The sequence below is a fragment of the Triturus cristatus genome, chromosome 1_2, assembly GCF_964204655.1.
Source record: "Triturus cristatus chromosome 1_2, aTriCri1.1, whole genome shotgun sequence".
Classification (NCBI taxonomy): Eukaryota; Metazoa; Chordata; class Amphibia; order Caudata; family Salamandridae; genus Triturus; species Triturus cristatus.
Window position 1 is genome coordinate 733,851,221 of NC_140580.1, and position 20,185 is coordinate 733,871,405.

General features: G+C 41.1%; 1 protein-coding gene across 1 annotated transcript in view; it reads right to left on the minus strand.

The window, feature by feature from the left end:
* The window catches only part of LOC146867919 (protein-arginine deiminase type-2-like), a 692,226-nt gene that overhangs the window by 187,860 nt on the left and 484,181 nt on the right, over positions 1 to 20,185 (minus strand). The gene's annotated exons all lie outside the window — the stretch shown is intronic.

The window sequence follows — 20,185 nt, forward strand, 5'->3', positions numbered from 1 at the left end:
AGATCAATAGGATGTCCGGGGGAACGCCCATCTCTGCCAAGATGCTCCAAAGTTTCCCCCTGGGCACCAGATCGAATGCGGCCCGTAAGTCCACAAAAATTGTGTACAAACTACCGCCCTCGATTTTTGCTGCCCGCCAGAAGATCAGATTCAATCTAAAAACCTGGTCCACTGTGGATACCCCCTTCCTGAATCCCGCCTGGTATGGACTGAGGGCTCCCACCTCCTCCATCCAGTCCTGGAGCCTATTCAGCATCACCCTACCAAACAGTTTCTGTGCCACATCTATCAGACTGATTGGTCTGTAGTTGGCTGGGAGGAGAGGTGAGCCCCTTTTAAAAATGGGGACCACCTCGGCCCCCAGCCAAGTACTAGGGATTTCCATGCCACCGAGAACTCCGTTGAAGAGGGCGGTAAGATAAGGGGCCCATACAGTAGGTTCTTGTTTAAACATATCCCCTGGTAAACCGTCCAGTCCCGGCGCCTTTCCAGAAGCAAGTCCTGAGATGGCAACGGTCACTTCACCGAGCGTTATCGGCTCCCCTTCATAGTCCGGACGGCCTACCCCGTCAACAGCAGGAGATTCTCCCGGGTCAGGACTGTATAGGGTCTGGAAGTGGGCTTGCCACACCCCTGGGGCAATATTAGGCTCAAATGCAGATTTTAGGTTCTCCGACCCCCCATTCACAATCCTCCAAAACAGCCGTTGGTTTTGGGTCGCTAGTGTCTTAGTGAGTTCTTCCCACTGTTTTTCCTCCCATTCTGCCTTGGCGTGTGCAGTGAGTTTCATATAAACTCGTCTGCTTTGTTTTAGGCTATCCCCACCTAAAGCCTCCTTGATTAGTTTAAGGAGCTCTGTTTTTGCCCTTCTACAAGCAAGGTTGTACCATAATGTTTTGCCTCGTCGCCCCCCTTTTGCTTTTCGTGGGCTACAAGTGAAATGAGGTGCCGCAGCTTTTATAAGTTCCTCATGGGCTTTGAACAATTTACCCTGGGAGTCTTTGTTGTATGGCTCAGTGTCCAAGCAACCCACAGTTTCCAAAATGGGAATTATCCCATCATAGAGCCTGGGGAGTTTATTCTTGCTTGTAGCCAGGTGCTCCCACCTGATCCTTCTCCTATTGTTGTCAAGGAGAAGCGCCGGGGTGTTACCTACCACATTATTCACAAGAGCTTGGGGGCCAGGATGGACAAGGTCGAGCTCCAGTGCGTTATGGTCACTATCGGACCTTTCCATCACCCTGAAGTCCTGGATTGTCGGCCACTTCACTATTTGGGCCAGGACATAATCCAGGCGGGACTCTCTTCCCAGTCTGTTATAGGTGGTTTTGCTGGGTATATCAGATTTTGTTCGCCCATTACAAGCTCTGAGTCCAAACTTCAGGGTGAGGGCTGTGATTTGCACGGCTAAAGGGGTCCACGCCTTTGGGGGTGGGGCTTCCACCATAGGGACTGCCCATCTAACTTCTTCTTCAGATGATAGCCCATCCAGAAGACCAGGGAGTGGCTCAAAATGAGAATTTAAATCCCCTCCCACAACATAGTATGAATCACTCGGTAGATCAACTAAAAAGTTAGAGAGATCATCTATGGTCGGCGATTCCTTTGCATTCCCCATTGGCCTGGAATAAATATTAATGAACACCAGTTTAACTTGGTTGGGCCATGATAGAGAAATCGCAAGAATGTCCTCGGAGTTGGTCGGCATCCGAATTGCCACACAGCCCAGATGAGATGCAACCCAAGTCGTAAGCCCTCCTGACGGACGGCCTTTGCCTTCCCATCTCGCTGGAGTGAAGAATGACATGTAGCCTTGGTGACCATAGTCCTCTCTGGCCCAGGTTTCCTGGAACATACATATGTCTCCAGTCTCGATGTAGTTTGTCCAGTCCGAGTCCCCCAGTTTGTTAGCGAGGCCGGCAACATTCCAACAAATTAGCCTCAGAAATCCAAGGGTGTTAGATGCCGGGCCAGGAGAATTGGAAAGTGTGATTCCGGACTCCACTGCAATCGGTGATTCTAACGCACTACCAGCAGTAGGGACCGGTGGATCGGAAGGTCTACTGTGGTCATTCTCCACCAGTGTGGGGTCGATCAGAATTCCAGAGGCATTGGGAACATTATGGGCCGATAAGTTGTCCAGGGCCGCCAGGTTGTTCAGTGGCCCATAAGATTTGACAGCAGTCGAGGTAGGTAGCTTGAAAGAACTGCAGGCGCCACAATCCAAAGCCATTGGCGTATGAGCGGAAAGTCAATCAACCCCATCCAAACTATTCAGGCAGTTAAAGCGATTGGAATGGAAATAGGGCCTATCCTGCACTTGGAAACTTGGGCGATGTACATAGTCCTTTTGTCTGTATCTATGTTCCACCCTTACCCACTCGTCCTGCATTGGAATGTGGTGCATACGGATAGGGGGGAAAAAAAAGGATACTGGAAGAGTCTGAATAGTAGAGTCCAGTGATCTGTTTGTTCCTTTACAGATGTGCAGCACAGTGCCCGGATCCTTAAAACTTGCCAGGATACAGTCCCCTATTATTGTTTTCCTAGTCTTGCCTAACCAGGGGACCCTTCTCACCATAATGATCTCATTGTTAAAATGAGAAGGTAAAGGTCGGTTCCAATTTAGCCATTTAATGACCTTATTCTTTAGTGCTTGATAATCTTCATTCTCCCCTAGTCTTAGACGGGGGGCACCTGCCAGGACCACCGTTAAACTATTAGCCTCTGGCGGCAAGTCTGGTCTCCGTAGACTTGGGGCCGGCCGGCCCGGGGAGGATAGAGGGATGCCACCGGCTTCTAGATGGCCGCCATTAATCCCCGACTGGGAACTTTGAGGGGCAGAGTCTATTGGCTGTAAGGGCCTATTGAATGAATTACAGCGCGGAGCCTGGTCTAAGGTAGCCATTAATGGCTGCAAGGGGGGGGCAGTGGTCACACTCTGGGGGGAAACTTTATTATCGCCCTTTGTAATTCCTTTTTTAGTAGGGTTTCCTGCGAGGAGATGAGGTCCCGTATTATTGGATTGCTTACTGACTAGGGTGTTCAAGGTAGTAAGGGATGTTTCCAATAGGGTGAGCCTGCTCTCCACTTTTTTCAAGCTATCACTGATGGGCTGCAGAAGGGAGCGAAGTAGCAAATCTATGCTCCCTAAAGATGTAAGAGGGGAATTTCTATTGGATGTGTCGGCCACTGGGTCGTTTGTGTTAGCAGCTCTATTGGGACTGAGGGCCTTAGAGGGAAGAGCAATAGGAACAATCTCGTTGTCCCTCTCAGGTTGTGGCACAATTGTGTGTTTTTTGCCAAAATCTAGATGGGACGATTTAGCTTTCCCCCTCCCCCCCATTGACTTTCTACTACGTTTACTCGGTGGGGGCCTATGCAACTCTACCACTACACTTTGTTTTGGCTTGATTTTCTTAGTTGCATGCAAAGGGGGGGTTTGAGTAACCAAATTAACAGGGGTAGTAGATGTGATGGGAGGGGTTACGTCCAGAGGCTTTCCAGGGGCCAACTCAGGGGAAGTAGGGATATCCCGCAATAGGAGGGGGAAGTTTGTCATTACTCGTTTCGACCGATACAACGGCCTTGATCACATGCGGAAATGCGTTACTGTGAACAATTATATACCACCCCTATGTGTCACATGTTCCCCCATAGACATAAAAGATAGACTATGCAACCTGTTTTGCATGATTTGCTGATAAAAATAGCGCATATTACTTTTTGGTGATCTAAAATAGCGCCAGTCAGCGTTATTTATTAATATAAGATAAAGGTAAAGACAATAGTAAAAAACATTTTAAACATTAAAATTTGATGGACTATAGGACAAACAATGGGACCTATGTATATTAATGCATGAATGCAAAGTTGCTGCAGATCCAAATATATCAAATGGTGTAAAAACCAGACGCTAAAAATTAACATATTAAGAATTTTTGCTAAAAATCACCAATGATGCTATAAAGGGAATCATCTAAACCTGATAACCTTCTTGCATAAATACAGCATTTAATGTTACAACATGTGTCATGGTTTATACACATCTTACAATGATCTGTTATTAATGGGTCATACCCTCATGTCCTATTTTATACTACTTGTTGTCCTACTCTTCATCTCATATCACAAGCATTGTTTCTTGCGTAAACCTGCTTCACAAATTTTTGACGCACAATGGCTAATACCCTTGTGCAAACCTTGCAAGTAAAGTGACTAATGCATGGTAGCGCATAGCTATGTGCAAAATACCGCAACCATAAAGGGCTATACATTGTGCAACATTCATACAGTACATAGAAAATATTAGCAATAAAAATATAAAACACATCTAAAAAAATCTTTTTGGGGTTTTAGGATTTAGGGATTAAAATTAAATATTTGATCAACAAATGGTAATGTAAACCAATATATCGAGGCTGTGATTGTTTTATATTATTTTTTCTTTAGCATGTTATTCTCACTGAAAAAAAACCATCCTAATAAATAACGCTAGACTTATATTGTGTGTATTCGCTACCAAGGGAAATTCAGGGGACAGGCAGATTATGATTTATAAAAAATTGTGAAGGTCCTCCGTGGTATTTAAACCCAACGGTGCCTTGCTGTCAAATTCTAAGATCATCCTAGTTTTCAGTTTCCTTAACATGAGCTTCCTATTATCACCACTTTGTGAGGCGGGGATGGCATCAACTACAAAGTATTTAAGACAGTTTAAGTTGTCATTATGGACTGCCTTAAAGTGCCTGGCCACAGGGTAATTGGCATTGTTGTTGACTATAGCACGCAGCTGTTGTAAAATATGCACATGCACCTGTAACTTTGTGCTGCCAATATAGTTCAGACCACATGTATATGTGAGAACACACACCGAAAATTTGGTACGACAAGTCTAGAGACCTCTTATTTGTCTTTTGTTAGGACTGAATGGTACCATATATTGAGTATTATTTTCCCCGAATTTGCAGGCCCTGCATGATGAGCATTTTGAGGTTTCAACCATGTGGTACTAGAAACTGTTTCCGGGCTACTTTTAATCAACTCAGTTTTCATGGATTTAGCACGTCTAAAAGTGAGTATTGGTGTAATAGATAAACTAGGTGCCAGCACTCCGTCCATCAACAAAATGGGCCAATTTGTCTTCACTATTGCCCTCACTTGTCTCTGTTGTCTACTGTAAGTTGTGATAAGTCTAGATGCAGTAGTTTCATTAGTAATGTCCTGAACATTAAACGCCCATGTTTGAGTCATGTTATTTGTATCGTTATCTTGATACAACAAGGATTCTCTAGTTCGTTATTTAGCTTTCTTGCTAGCTTCAACTAACATTTTCTCACTGTAACCCCTTTGTCTGAATCTTTTTAGAGAGGCTTGTGTGCACGTAAACAATTCTTCATCTGTGCCACAGATCCTTTTTAATCTTAGTAGTTCACCATATGGAATACTAGAAATTAGATGCTTGGGGTGTGAACTCATGGCATGAAACGTAGAGTTGCCTGATGTGGGTTTTCTGTGCTGTGTCGTTTCTCACTTCCCTTGAGCTACGTAAACAGTGGTATCCAAAAAGTCTACTGTTTGATGACTTATATATGATGTAAATTTTAAATTTGCACTGTTAACATTGATATCTGCAATGAAAGTTTCCGCACTCTTCTGATCCCCTTTCCATATTATAAAAATGTCATCTATGTAGCGGAACCAATGTGCTACATAGGTGTCAAATGCAAATGCATGAGTTCCCCTTATACCCTGCTCCTCCCACCAGCCTACATGCAAGCATGCATAGCTGGGGGAGAAACAGGCTCCCATGGCAACTCCTTTTCTTTGTTTATACATATTTTTCCCGTACATAAAGAAATTAATTGTACAGACACTATTTTATCAGTTCAAGTATCATAATGTTGTGACCATGATAATTTAACGGGTTTAGTGTCCAAATAATGTTTTACTGCTGACAGTCCTACATGATGGGCGATGCTTGTGTAAAGTGATTCTATGTCCAATGTTATTAACAAATATCCCTCCTTCCAAATAACCTGATTCAGTTTGTTAAGGAAGTCACCAGTATCTTTCACATAACTGGCGAGTTTCTGTACATGATTCTGCAAATAAAAATCCACATACCAGCTTGCATTTTCACTCACTCCTTTTGCAGAGATAATCGGTCTGCCTGGTACCGGTGACTCCTTCTTGTGTATTTTAGGAATCAGATACATGGTGGGGATCATAGGAAATTCGTTGTACATAAACTGATATTTTTGATTGGAAATCAAGTCCTGTCTTTTATATGTCAATAGTTCTCTCTTCAAGGATTATTTCGCTTTTTTATATTCCATCATTGAAGTTATTTCATAACATGTTGTGTTGCTGAGTTGACGTAATGCCTCTTGAATATAATCCTTGCTGGGCCAGGTGACTAAATTCCCACCTTTGTCTGACTTATTAATTATTATTTCTTGGTTTCCTTTTAGCTTTTTAATTAGATTCGCATATTGTTGGTCACGAAATTCAATTTATTCTTTTTCACATGATTTACCTTGTAATACACTTGTTTTAAGTCTTCAGTGACTCTCTCATGAAAAATATCAATCGCGTCATTTGGCATCATAGGGTAAAAAGTAGATTTGCTCTTAAACGGACTCTTGCCTGTGCTGGGCTGAATTATGTTCAGTGTTTCCAATCTTTCTTGAGTTGAACCTTGAATCGTTTGGCTATCCTGCCCATCATTGGTCTCTTTGCTTAATTCATGCAGCATAATTAACGTCTGTGCGTCAGATTATTATCAATGATATTGTCACTAGTCACTATCCTTTCTGTGTGTCTCTGTTGATTATTTCCTTCTTCGATCGTGAAGAATTTTTTTTGTTTGAGTTTACGTATATAACTGAATATATCTACTCTTGTTTTGCCATAATTGAAATTGCTCTCCGGGCAGTGAGAAAGCCCGAGAGCCAATAGTTGTGTTTCCGCCTTGGTAAAAAAAACTGAAGACAGTTTAACTATTGTATTGTCGTTTGGTACCTGCGCCATTGTGCTTTTCTGGGTTTTGCTGCATCTGAGCTTGCGCCTTGCTTTTCGCCTTTTGTTTCTTCGTGATTTATTTGTTTCTTTTGATTCTGAGGTCTCAACGTTTGGCACCGGTCGAATGCTAAAAACTTCAATTCTTCAGCTGGATTCAATTTGTTCCTTTCATCCGGGATATTGCACGTGTTGTTCCTTCCATCTTCTTATCGCTTGATTCTATATTGCTCAAATTATCATTTGTTTCTGCAATCACATTGACAGATGTCTTTGGCATGTATGTATACATGTGATCAAGATCCAGGAAGGATCGAAACGCATCACGGCCGACTGAGCATTGGAAAATAAAACACGCTTCAAGCACAGATACGTGGTCCGTGCCTGCTTTTTGTCACCCGTTGTGACATAAGGAACTGAAAGGAACCGTTAGCAGATTGCGAGCATATATATATATATGTGTGTGTGTGTCTGTGTGTGTGCGTGTAATGTATTACGTACATGGTGTTTACACATATATATATATATATATATATATATTACCTACTGGCAGTCGCCAGTAGGTAGTTATAGTTAGGACCTATTTTCCATAGGAAATCCACAACATTCTATTTAGAATAACGTTGGCGCCGATTGACGAATCTTCGCGCAATTTTCCAAACTTTTGGCCAGCTCCGGTCCGCTCCTATCCTGAAAATTTCACTGTGATTTGTCAAGCGGGGGCCGAGAAAAAAGGGGGGTCCCAAAACGCGTTTTCCCCATGCATTTTCGATAGGACCTGTTGACACAGCTACAGCCCGAACTGCTGAACGGAATTACACCAAATTTGGCAAAGAGGTAGTCCTCAATTCAGACTCGTGCCTTTTGCTTAAATGGTGTCAATCCGTTCAGTAGTTCCTGAGAAAATTAGAGTTAAAAAGATAGATCTATCTGGGCGGAGCCTAACCACACATCTCATCGTGAGATCTGATTGGCTGTCAGTACTTCATCCAAGAAGTGTTGGCAGCCATCTTGGGATCAATATACATGATAGCACCTCATTAAAAAGCATTGCAGTTAATAGAAGGTTTTAAGACTTTAGTTACATTATAAATCATTTGTTGATGGTACCATACTCATTTTAGGAATTGTGGTGTGTTCTAAGGTGATTTTACCATGTGAAAAAGACTTCTGCTGTGATATCAAGAATCATGATTGAGAGAAAACTACTTTCTCATGCTTTTCCCACAGAGGTTTGGAAGGTGATCTATAAGCTAAACTGAGAGCATATTTTCTGTAAATTCACATTATCTTTCTCAGTCATGTGAGAATGAAGTCTGACATTCTCAGTAAAACATGTACATCCAACAAGGGCAGAGACTGTCAGTTGATTCCTTTGTGCTCTACTGCAACTTCCCAGAGTGTTCTAAAGAACAACTAGAGCACTAACAGTCCTACTTATGACAAACATATTGCACACCTGAAGCCATCTTGATTGGAATAAAGTGGTAACTCTTAAAACATCTAATTTTAAAAGGAACAAAATGAGGGGGTTCATTTTGCCATAGAAAGTATGATTAGTGCTGCAGAAAGAAAAATTAGGGCACATTTTGAGTGACTTCTCAAATCCTCTTCTATTTCATAAAAAAATTCTGACATGCAGACTGAAACATGCACTTTTAATACCAGCAGCAGACTTCCCTGGTGAGCTGTAGCTTTACTACAGTGATCTAATGAGCAACTAGAGTGCTAACATTCTGAATTTATGGCAAATGTGTGACACATCTGAATGCCTTCTTGATGGAATCAAAGTAAAAAAATGAAAGTATTTCCTACTGAGGAGACTGTAGTAAATGAGGAAATAAGGAAACTTCATAACAAATAAGTCTCCCAAAATGGCCACCAGAGACAAAAGAGCCCAAATGTATCCCAAATATCACCCAGATGTAGCCCAAGTATAGCCCAATGACAGAATGTCCCAGAGTGTTCTAACAAACAACTAGAGAGCTAACAGTCTTACTTATGACAAACGTATGGCACACCTGAAGCAATCTTGATTGGAATAAAGTGGTAACACTTAAAACATTTAATTTACAAAGGAACAAAATGAGGGGGTTCATTTTGCCATAGAAATTATGATTAGTGCTGCAGAAAGAAAAATTCGGGCACATTTTGACTTCTCAAATCCTCTTCTAGTTCATAAAAACATTCTGACATGCAGACTGAAACATGCACTTTAAATACCAGCAGCAGACTTCCCTGCTGAGCAGAAGCTTTACTACAATGATCTAATGAGCAACTAGAATGCTAACATTCAGAATTTATGGCAAATGTGTGACACATCTGAATGCCTTCTTGATGGAACCAAAGTAAAAAAATGAAAGTATTTCCTACTGAGGAGACTGCAGTAAATGAGGAAATTAGGAAACTTCATAACAAATAAATCTCCCAAGATGGCCACCAGAGACAAAAGAGCCCAAATGTATCCCAAATATCACCCAGATGTAGCCCAAGTATAGCCCAATGACAGAATGACCCAGAGTGTTCTTAAGAACAACTAGAGCGCTTACTGTCTTACTTATGACAAAAGTATGGCACACCTGAAGCCATCTTGATTGGAATAAACTGGTAACACTTAAAACATTTAATTTAAAAAGGAACACAATGAGGGAGTTCATTTTGCCCTAGAAATTATGATTAGTTCTGAAGAAAGAAAAATTAGGGCACATTTTGAGTGACTTCTCAAATCCTCTTCTATTTCATTAAAACATTCTGATATGCAGACTGAAACATGCACTTTTAATACCAGCAGCATTTGAGATGTCATCAGTAATGTCATCAGTGATGTCACTGACCATGTCATGAGTGATGTAATATGTGACGTCATCAGCAGTGCATTGCGGGTGCGCTAGTTATAGTTAGCTAAACTAACTATAACGGGCGAATTTCAATGGTTTTGTACGAGTGAAAAGTCCAGCTAACTATAACGCCCCTGAAACCTATATTTTTTTCAGTGAATTTCTAAGGTTTTTTAAATGCTAATTCCTAACTATAACGTGCCTGAAACCTATGGTTTTTTCAGTGAATATATATACATATATATATATATATATATATATATATATATATATATATATATATATTTTATTTTATTTTTTCACTGAAAAAAACATAGGTTTCAGAGATGTTATAGTTAGAAATTAGCATTTAAAAATGCTTTGAAATTCACTGAAAAAAACGTAGGTTTCAGAGACGTTATAGTTAGAAATTAGTATTTAAAAAAACCTTAGAAATTCACAGAAAAAACCATAGGTTTCAGGGGTGTTATAGTTAGCTGGACATTTCACTTGTACAAAACAATAGAAATTCCTCCATTATAGTTAGTTCTGCTAACTATAACTTGCGCGCTCGCAATGCATTGCTGATAATGTCACATATTACATCATTCATGACATGGTCAATTACATCACTGATGACATCTTCCAGTGAATGTGGTTTAGTTTGAAATTTAAATATGTATCATATATATATATATATATATATACCAACCTGTAATGAAGATTGAGTGGATATATAACTGTCTGGATGGAGGATTTAGTAGCTGTCTGACTGTCTGTTTAAGTGCGTAATGAAAAGGGTCTCACTTAATACATGGATTAGTAACTAAACTATGTGAATGTGTGCATCACTGTCTCTGTTGTTGTATAACATGCTGCATCAGTTGGTCACTAACTACATGAGTGTGTATATTAGTTATTGATTAGTTGGGTGAGTATTTGCATGGGACACTGAGTCTGTGTGTGGTTGGATGGGGTGAATGTAACTTAATGCATAGATGTGTGAATGGTTGATTGACTACGTGTATAGGTTTAAGAGTGCATGTGTGTCCTGCATCCCAGTTCTCAACCACCCGATTCTGCGGGAGCGAATAATCCCACTCCTCTACCTCAGCACCCGTCGCCACCACTTAACAAGAATCACAGTGATGGCAGACAAGAACCATGGAAGAAGGTGGGGAAACAAAACAAATATTCAGATATCTTTGGACCAGCACTCATGGACTTGTGGATCCCAGAATAACCTACAAAAGGTGACAAAAAAGAGTAATTAACTTCAGGCAGCCATATCCATACATGCTTGATTAGGCATAGCCATTTGGGCAAACACAAAACAAAGATCTTACCCCTTACGCAGCTTCCAACTGCTTTTCCTAGATTGGAGGTATGGTCCCGCTTAGATGTCCTTAGCTCATCGTTGTAAGCTTCACAGTACAAAAATCCTCCCGACATGAAATAACAGGATATCCCAAAGAAAAAACACCTTCTTCTTATACAAAATCATAGAAAGAACAAGGGGGAAAAAAGACAAAGACATGGCAAAAAAAACCTCTACTACTAACTAGACAAAAGAGAGGAAATATCAACTCTTTCAAAAATTGGGTGCACCCACCGTAGTCATGAAACTATCAAGTTGACTAAAATAACCCATTAACGTTGTCTTAGAAACAGACAAACTTGGGAGGGGGTAAAAAATGGGAATCTACACAAGAAATGCAGTTGTGTTTACCTTGTCAATTCCGCCACGCGTATGATCCCATATCGTAGCGGCAAGCGTGGTACCAAGTAATGCAACAAAGGAACCACGATTAAAAAAAAGGGACAGAGGAATGGGCAGAAAGCTCTACCTTAACTCCTCTCCTACTGCAGAAAAACACAAATGAAAATCCCAGTGATTCAGAATGTCCAGCGTAAGTCTCTCAATCCGGAATATCGGCGTTCCTCGCTAAGGATCCACTCCACAGGAAGTCAGGCAAGGCGGGACAACAGGAAGTTCCGGGGGATCCAGATTACCAGGAAAGACCTTCCGGGTCACAGGTCCGGGAAAGAAACCAATCAGCGAAGGTAAGAGAGCACCGGCTCACTAATTCCCAACAATGTTGAAACAGTTGTTTGGGTGACTGAGTGTATTTATTTGTGTGTTGGTGAGCGAATATATGTTTTAGTTGTACATCTTCAGCAAAGTAAAAAAATAACAGGCATTGTATGTGAGAGTTGGTTATATAAATCAGTATATATAAGAGTCAGTGATTGTGAGAGTAACTATATGAATGAGTGTATAATTGTAATGGTGATTTTTTAACATATTAACTATGAGTTACTATGTGTTTGAATAAATGAGGTGTTGTGTGTATAATTGTGTAAGTGAGTAAATGTAAGTGGGATTAATTTTTTTAATGAGTGAGTAAGATGACTGCATAACCGATTAAGATGACTGCTGATGTGTCAATGTCTATATATGTGTATAGGTGCATTTGATAGTGTTCTATTAATTAGTGACTGCATGTATAAGTGATTCTGTTGTTGAATGGATAGTTGTGTGAATAGACTTAGGAATCAGTAAGTGGGTATGTAGTAACTGGTATTGGTGTGTCAATGGTTTCAAATATGGTACTCTGTATTTAACAGTGAGTGATGAAAGGTTATACTAGTGTATGATGAGGTGTATCAGATTGTCACGTGGATGATGTAATCAGTGATGTCATTTGAGATGTCATCAGTGATGTCACTGAACATGTCCTGAATGATGTAATATGTGACATCATCAGCAGTGCATTGCGGGAGCGCGAGTTATAGTTATTAGAACTAACTATAACTGAGGAATTTCTATTGTTTTGTACGAGTGAAATGTCCAGCTAACTATAACACCCCTGAAACCTATGTTTTTTCTGTGAATTTCTAAGGTTTTTTAAATGCTAATTTTTAAGTGTAATAGTAGTTATACCTATTTTTTTGTACTGATTTTCTACAGTTTTTTAACTGTTTATTTATAAATATTTTATTCATTAAATAACATTATATATTTTTCTTAAAATTGCAACAACAAAAAAATAATAATTACAACTGAAATATTGTTTACTTTTTTGTATTTTTTAATTTTAATATATTTATATTATTTTCTTTTTGAATTTTATTTTCCCAATTTTTTTCGGAGTCGCGCACCCAAAGCGTACACATCATGGTGTGTGCGCGGATTCTAGCCGCCATTTTAGAAACGTCGTGTGTTTTTCAGTTACATCATATACATTTAATATTACGTGATGTGCGCGATTGGTATGCGACATTATTTTTAAATATATTTTCGCAAAGTCGCGTCGGGTTAAAGAATGCATTAGTAGTGTATGGTGAATTTATAGGTGAAGATTTATGAGGAAGTACTGCAGCGTGACACTGCAAGCTCTTTACCTGCACTGCACTGTGGCACTTCCGAAGCACAGGGATGTGACATATGTACATGAATATGTTGCAACTCAGTGCTTCCCTCTGCACTGCTGCACAAACTACAGCCACGCGGTGACACAGGCACCCTTGCACCATGGTGCAAGGATTTCTGTGTCGTGTGGAGATTGTTTTTGTGCAGGAAGGTGTCCCTTCCTGCACAAAAACAATCAGTAAAGGCATTTTCCTCTTTCAATGTATGTTGTGGAATGCAGCAAGAGGAAAAAATGAGGAGAAATGAAAACAATTCTCCTTGTTGCGCCTTGCTACACCAACTCTAGGATGGCGCATCATTCACACACATCTCCAGATTTACGATTTCTCATAAATCTGGAGATATATCTTGTTCTATGGGTGTTGCGTGGCAACACCCACAGCAACACCTATGCGACGCCCCTTCAACGCAAAGTTCTGTGTATGAAGGGGTCGTATTTACAAGGAGAGGAAAAACCACGCAGGGTGCCTTTTCCTCTCCTTGTAAATATGAAGGAGTGCCTGGCACCATCACTACGTTACAAAAAGTGACGTACTGGTGGTGCAGGGTGCTAGTTAATCTGCCCCATAAGTGCTTAGGTATTGGCAGACTGATACAATAAGAACATAGTGCTGGATGGGTGATTGAAGAATTGCATGAGACTGACAGGAGGTATCCTACGCTGCATGGGTACTACTTCAGTATTTAATGGAGTGGACCAATAGTATGTATCTGCTTAGAGATTTGTAGGGATTATGCACAGAATATTTTATGTGTACTTGTGTTGGTGCCTAGGACATTTTATAAGAATACCACTAGTAACTGGAATGATGAAAGTGCTGCAAACAGAGTGAACACTTAATTTATAAGTGCTTACTTATTGGTGGAGTGATAGGATAAGTAGATAGTGGTAGATAAGTGATTAAAGAAGTGCATGGGACAGACTGGACGATTCCTACACTGCATGAGTACTAACTGGGTATTTAGAAGAGTATCAATAGTATGTAGCTAGTTAGAGGTCTGTTTGGATAGTGAACAAAATATTATAGATGCACTTGTGTAGCTAGGCCACTCCATAAGTTCATGACTAGTAACTAGAATAATTACAGTATTACAAACAGAGTGTATAGTGAATTTATAAGTGCTTAGGTATTGGTGGAGTAATAGGATAAGTAGATAGTGCTGGATGGGTGATTGGAGAAATGCATGGGACAGACAGGAGAATTCCTACACTGCATAGGTACTAACTGGGTATTTAGAAGAGCGTATCAATAGTTTGTAGCTGGTTAGAGATGTACATGCATAGTGTACAAAATATTGTACCTGCACTTGTGTTAGTGGCTAGGCCATTCCTTAAGTATATGACTAATAACTGGAGTAATTTCAGTGCTGCAAAGAGAGTGCATGCTAAATGTATTAGTGCTTATGTATTGGCAGAGTGATAGGATACGTAGATAGTGCTGGATGGTTGAATGGAGAAGTGCATGGGAAAGATAGAAGGATTCCTAGACTGCATAGGTACTGAGTATTTAAAAGACTGTATTAAAGCTATGTAGCTGATTAGAGGTCTGCATGCATAGTGCACAGAATATTGTAGCTGTACTAGTATTGGTGTGTCTATGGTTTCGAGAATGGTAGTCTGTATTTTAGGGTGTGAGGAGGTGCATCAGATGATCACGTAGATGATGCCATCAGTGATGTCATTTGAGATGTCGTCAGTGATGTCATCAGTAATGTCACTGACCATGTCATGAGTGATATAATATGTGACGTCATCAGCAGTGCATTACTTTAATCCAAAAAGCTGGCGGCCATATTGGCCTGGTCACGATGTGAAAACTCAGGAATTGATACAATAAAGAAAAGAAAACAAGTGTTAATATGCACACAATGTCACTTCAGCATATCTTGCCCCTTGACCGCCATACCTGTATGCCATACCTGTATGTCAACGTGACTTATTCATAATAAACATACTAAGAATTGCAAACATCAACATAAACAATGGACTACACATTACTTTAACCCCTTGAGTGCCCGCCCCTTTCTCCGCCCTGTGCCGGCCGTTGCATTAGCGGGCGGGGTTTATGACGAGCTGGTCTCGTCATGGGCACAGCGCAACCGCGGCCCATGACGAGACCAGCTCGTCATGGGCACTCAAGAGGTTAAAGTGAAAGGCTATTGGCCATATTAATCTGGGCACGTTGCATTTTATAATGGTTCTTACACAAAAGAAAAGGAAAAAAAGGGTGTTAATATACACACACTATCCCTAAATAAAGTTCTAGCGATTATAGTTCCATTCCATTCACAGCTCATTTGAGATGTCATGAGTGATGTCATGAGTGATGTAACTGACCATGTCATGAATGATGTAATGTCTGAGGTCATTAGCAGTACATTGCGGGGGCGTAAGCTATAGTTAGCTCAGGTAACTATTACTGCTGAATTTCATTGGTTGTGTATGAGTGAAATCTGAGTCTAACTATACGGTCCCTGTAATCTTTTTTTCAGCAAATTTCTAGGTTTTTTTTAACGTTAAGTAAGATGCATATCACAATGGATGGTGGGGGATTGGAAGCAGGGCCTGGCATTGTGCTGCCCCCACCCAAGCTTGCTGCTCCTGCCTTCCCTCCTCCTAGCCATCCATTGTCCAAGTCCATGTCCCTGTTCCCTTATTACAGTCCTGTTTGGCCGTTGTTCTGCCACTAGCCTTCCCGCCTTCTCTGAACAGTTAGCTTTCTGCCCCATCCACCTCCTCCCTATCCTCTGTTGTCTGAATCCATGGACTAGCCTCCTCCCTCCTGCCACGCATGGTCTGATGTGCTGCCACTGCCCTCCATTTAGCATGATGTACCAGTCCACTCCTCCTGCCCTCCATTGCCAAATTCTATGCCCCATCATTGACCTCTTGCTTAGCCACTTTGCTTAACTTGCTGCCCCTATTCTCCTTCCCCCTGCCCTCCGATGTCTTTGTGCATGCCCCGGCTCCATCTTTTTTGCCCACCATGTTCCATGGACCTGCCACTCCTATCTACTCTGAGTGTTCTGTTGAGCTGTCACTGCCCTCCCACCTGCCTAGCATTGTCAGATGACTGTAACCTGTCCCTGCCACCTCCTCCCTGCCTGTCCACATTCTATGCCCCTATCCCCTTCCTCCTGTCCTCCATGGTCCATTTTACTGCCACACCCATCTGTCCTCCCTGGTCTGTTGTGCTGCAACTGCTCCTCCTGCCTGCCCCGTGTGGTCTGTTGTGAGGCCCCTTCCTCTGAACTCTCTTGTCTGTGCCCAGGTCCTGACCCCCCCTTCTATCCTCCATGGTCCTTTGTGCATGCCCGTGCACCCTCCTTCTTGCCCATTATAGCCATTGTGCTGCCACTAACCCTCCCACCTTCCCTGTGTGGTCAGCTAGCTGCCTCTGACCCCCTCCCACCTTCCCTCCATGGTCTGTGTGTATGCCATCATAGTCTCACTGTTGCTCTCCATGGTATGTCTTGCTTCTAGTGCCCATCCTGCCTGACCTCCATGGTCATCTTGCTGCTCCTGCCCTGCCCCCTTGCCCCCAGCCCTCTGTTTCCATGTGCAGACCCCTATTCCCTCCCTCCTGGCTTGTCTGTTCCATTGTAATGCCCCTGATCCGTCCCTCCTGCCCTTTATGGTCTGTTATGCTGCAGCTTTCTCTCCTGTCTGTCCATTATGGTCAGCTAGCTACCATTGCCTCTTTCCACTCTCTGTTGTCCATGTGCATGGTCCTGTCTCCTCCCTATTGCTTTCTGTGGATTGTTGCACTGCACTCCCGTCCGCATGCCCTGTGTGGTGTATTGTGCTGCTGCAAACCCTGATGCCTGCCCTGTAGGGTCAGTTTGGTGCACTTCTCCATGTTCCTCCTGTCCTCTGTTATCCGAGTCCATGTCCCTACCCCAATTCCTCCTGTCTTCCATGATCCAATATACCATACTTGCGAACATTTTGAACTTGGTAAGAGGGAGATTTTAAAACAAAACTGGGGTATTGATTTTCCCCTTTGAGTTACATTGAAAAAGAGGAGATTATAGACAGGAGACAGATCAAATAAAGCCCTTTTGAGCTTAAAAACATTGGACGTTTCCTGGCTGAATCGGGTCTGTTGGCATGTATGGTTGTACTACCAGTGCCTCTTCCTTCTGCCCACAATGGTCTATTATATTGCCACAGCCTCTCTTGCTAGTCCTGTATTGTTAGTTTGCTGCCCCTGCCCCCCTTTCCACTGCCCTCCATAGTCCTTTGTGATGCCACTGCCCTTCCTGCCTGCCCAGTGTGGTCAAATTGTTGCCTCTGCACCCTCCTACCTTCCTTCAATTTTCAGAGTCCGTACCCCTGGCCTCTGCCTCTCAACAGTATCCTAATGAGCAACTAGATTGCTAACATTCTATATTTATTACAAAAGTGTGGAATGTCTGACGTCATCGTGATGTAATCAAAACTGTAATACCTAGAGCATTTCCTTTAGAGATTACATATTGAGAGGGTCTTATTTGCATCGAAATTATGGTTAGTGCTCTAAAAAACTAAAATGAGGACATATTTTCTGAGTTTTCAAATAGCGACAAAGCACTTTTAAATTATTTGTTATGGTTATGTTTTTTTATCCAGTTGACCACTTGATTAAATGTTGCACTTAGGGGAGAGGATGTGGTGTTACTTCCAGAGCTGCAGACTTTGCAACTGGGGAACCAGGTTGGAGTTTCTGCTTCAGCTCAACATTCTGTGATTCTGGTCAAATCACTTAATCTCCCCATGTCTACATCCAAAATGAATTTGTTCTTGTCTGATGTAACCAATGCTCATGTAAAGCACTCCAATACCTGACAAGTCTGCACTATATAAAACTGCAAAAACACAAAAAATAAAAAGTGTTTTGCACACTTCTGTCATTGTGCTGCATTTCGGCTCTTTTGTCTTTGGTGGCCATCTTGGGAGATTTATTTGTTATGAAGTTTCCTAATTTTCTCATTTACTGCAGTTTCCTAGGTAGGAAATGCTTTCAGTTTTTTACTTTAATTCCATCAAGAAGGTTTTCAGATATGTCACACAGTTTCCATAAATTCTGAATGTTAGCACTCTAGTTGCTCATTAGATCACTGTAGTAAAGCTACTGCTCAACACGGAAGTCTGCTGCTGGTATTAAAAGTGCATGTTTCAGTCTGCATGTCAGAATTTTTGTAATGAAATAGAAGAGGATTTGAGCAGTCACTTAAAATGTGCCCTAATTTTTCTTTCTTCAGCACTAATCATAATTTCTATGGCAAAATGAACCCCCTCATAGTGTTCTTTTTTAAATTAAATGTTTTAAGTGTTACCAGTTTATTCCAATCAAGATGGCTTCAGGTGTGCCATACTTTTGTCATAAGTAAGACAGTAAGCGATCTAGTTGTTCTTAAGAACACTCTGGGACATTCTGTCATTGGGCTATACTTGGGCTACATCTGGGTGATATTTGTGCTACATTTGGGCTCTTTTGTCTCTGGTGGCCATCTTGGGAGACTTATTTGTTATGAAGTTTCCTAATTTCCTCATTTACTGCAGTCTTCTCAGTAGGAAATACTTTCAGTTTTTTACTTTGGATCCATCAAGAAGGCATTGAGATATGTCTCACATTTGACATAAATTCTGAATGTTAGCACTCTAGTTGCTCATTAGGTCACTGTACTAAAGCTACTGCTCACCAGGGAAGACTGCTGCTGGTATTCAAAGTGCATGTTTCAGTCTGCATGTCAGAATTTTTTTAATGAAATAGAAGAGGATTTGAGAAGTCAAAATGTACCCTAATTTTTCTTTTTGCAGCACTAATCATAATTTCTATGGCAAAATGAACCACCTAATTTTGTTCATTTGCAAATTAAATGTTTTAAGTGTTACCACTTTATTCCAATCAAGATGGCTTCAGGTGTGCCATACTTTTGTCATAAGTAAGACTGTTAGCGCTCTAGTTGTTCTTTAGAACACTCTGGGACATTCTGTCATTGGGCTATACTTGGGCTACATCTGGGTGATATTTGTGCTACATTTGGGCTCTTTTGTCTCTGGTGGCCATCTTGGGAGACTTATTTGTTATGAAGTTTCCTAATTTCCTCATTTACTACAGTCTCCTCAGTAGGAAAAACCTTCAGTTTTTTACTTTGATTCCATCAAGAAGGCATTCAGATGTGTCACACATTTGCCATAAATTCAGAATGTTAGCACTCTAGTTGCTCATTAGATCACTGTAGTAAAGCTACTGCTCACCAGGGAAGTCTGCTGCTGGTATTTAAAGTGCATGTTTCAATCTGCATGTCAGAATCTTTTAATGAAATAGAAGAGGATTTGAGAAGTCACTCAAAATGTGCCCTAATTTTTCTTTCTGCTGCACTAATCATACTTTCTATGGCAAAATGAACCCCCTCATGTTGTTCCTTTTTAAATTAAATGTTTTAAGAGTTACCACTTTATTCCAATCAAGATGGCTTCAGGTGTGCAATACGTTTGTCATAAGTAGGACTGTTAGCGCTCTAGTTTTTCTTTAGAACACTCTGGGAAGCTGCAGTAGAACACAAAGGAATCAACTGACAGTCTCTGCCCTTGTTGGATGTACATGTTTTACTGAGAATGTCAGACTTCATTCTCACATGACTGAGAAAGATAATGTGAATTTATCGAAAATATGCTCTCAGTTTAGCTTACAGATCACCTTCCAAACCTCTGTGGGAAAAGCATGAGAAAATAGTTTTCTCTCAAACATGATTCATGATATCCCAGCAGAAGGCTTTTTCACATGGTAAAATCACGTTAGAACACACCACAACTTCTAAAATGAGTATGGTACCATCAACAAATGATTTATAATGTAACTAAAGTCTTAAAACCTTTTATTAACTGCAATGCTTTTTAATGAGGTGCTATCATGTATATTGGTCCCAA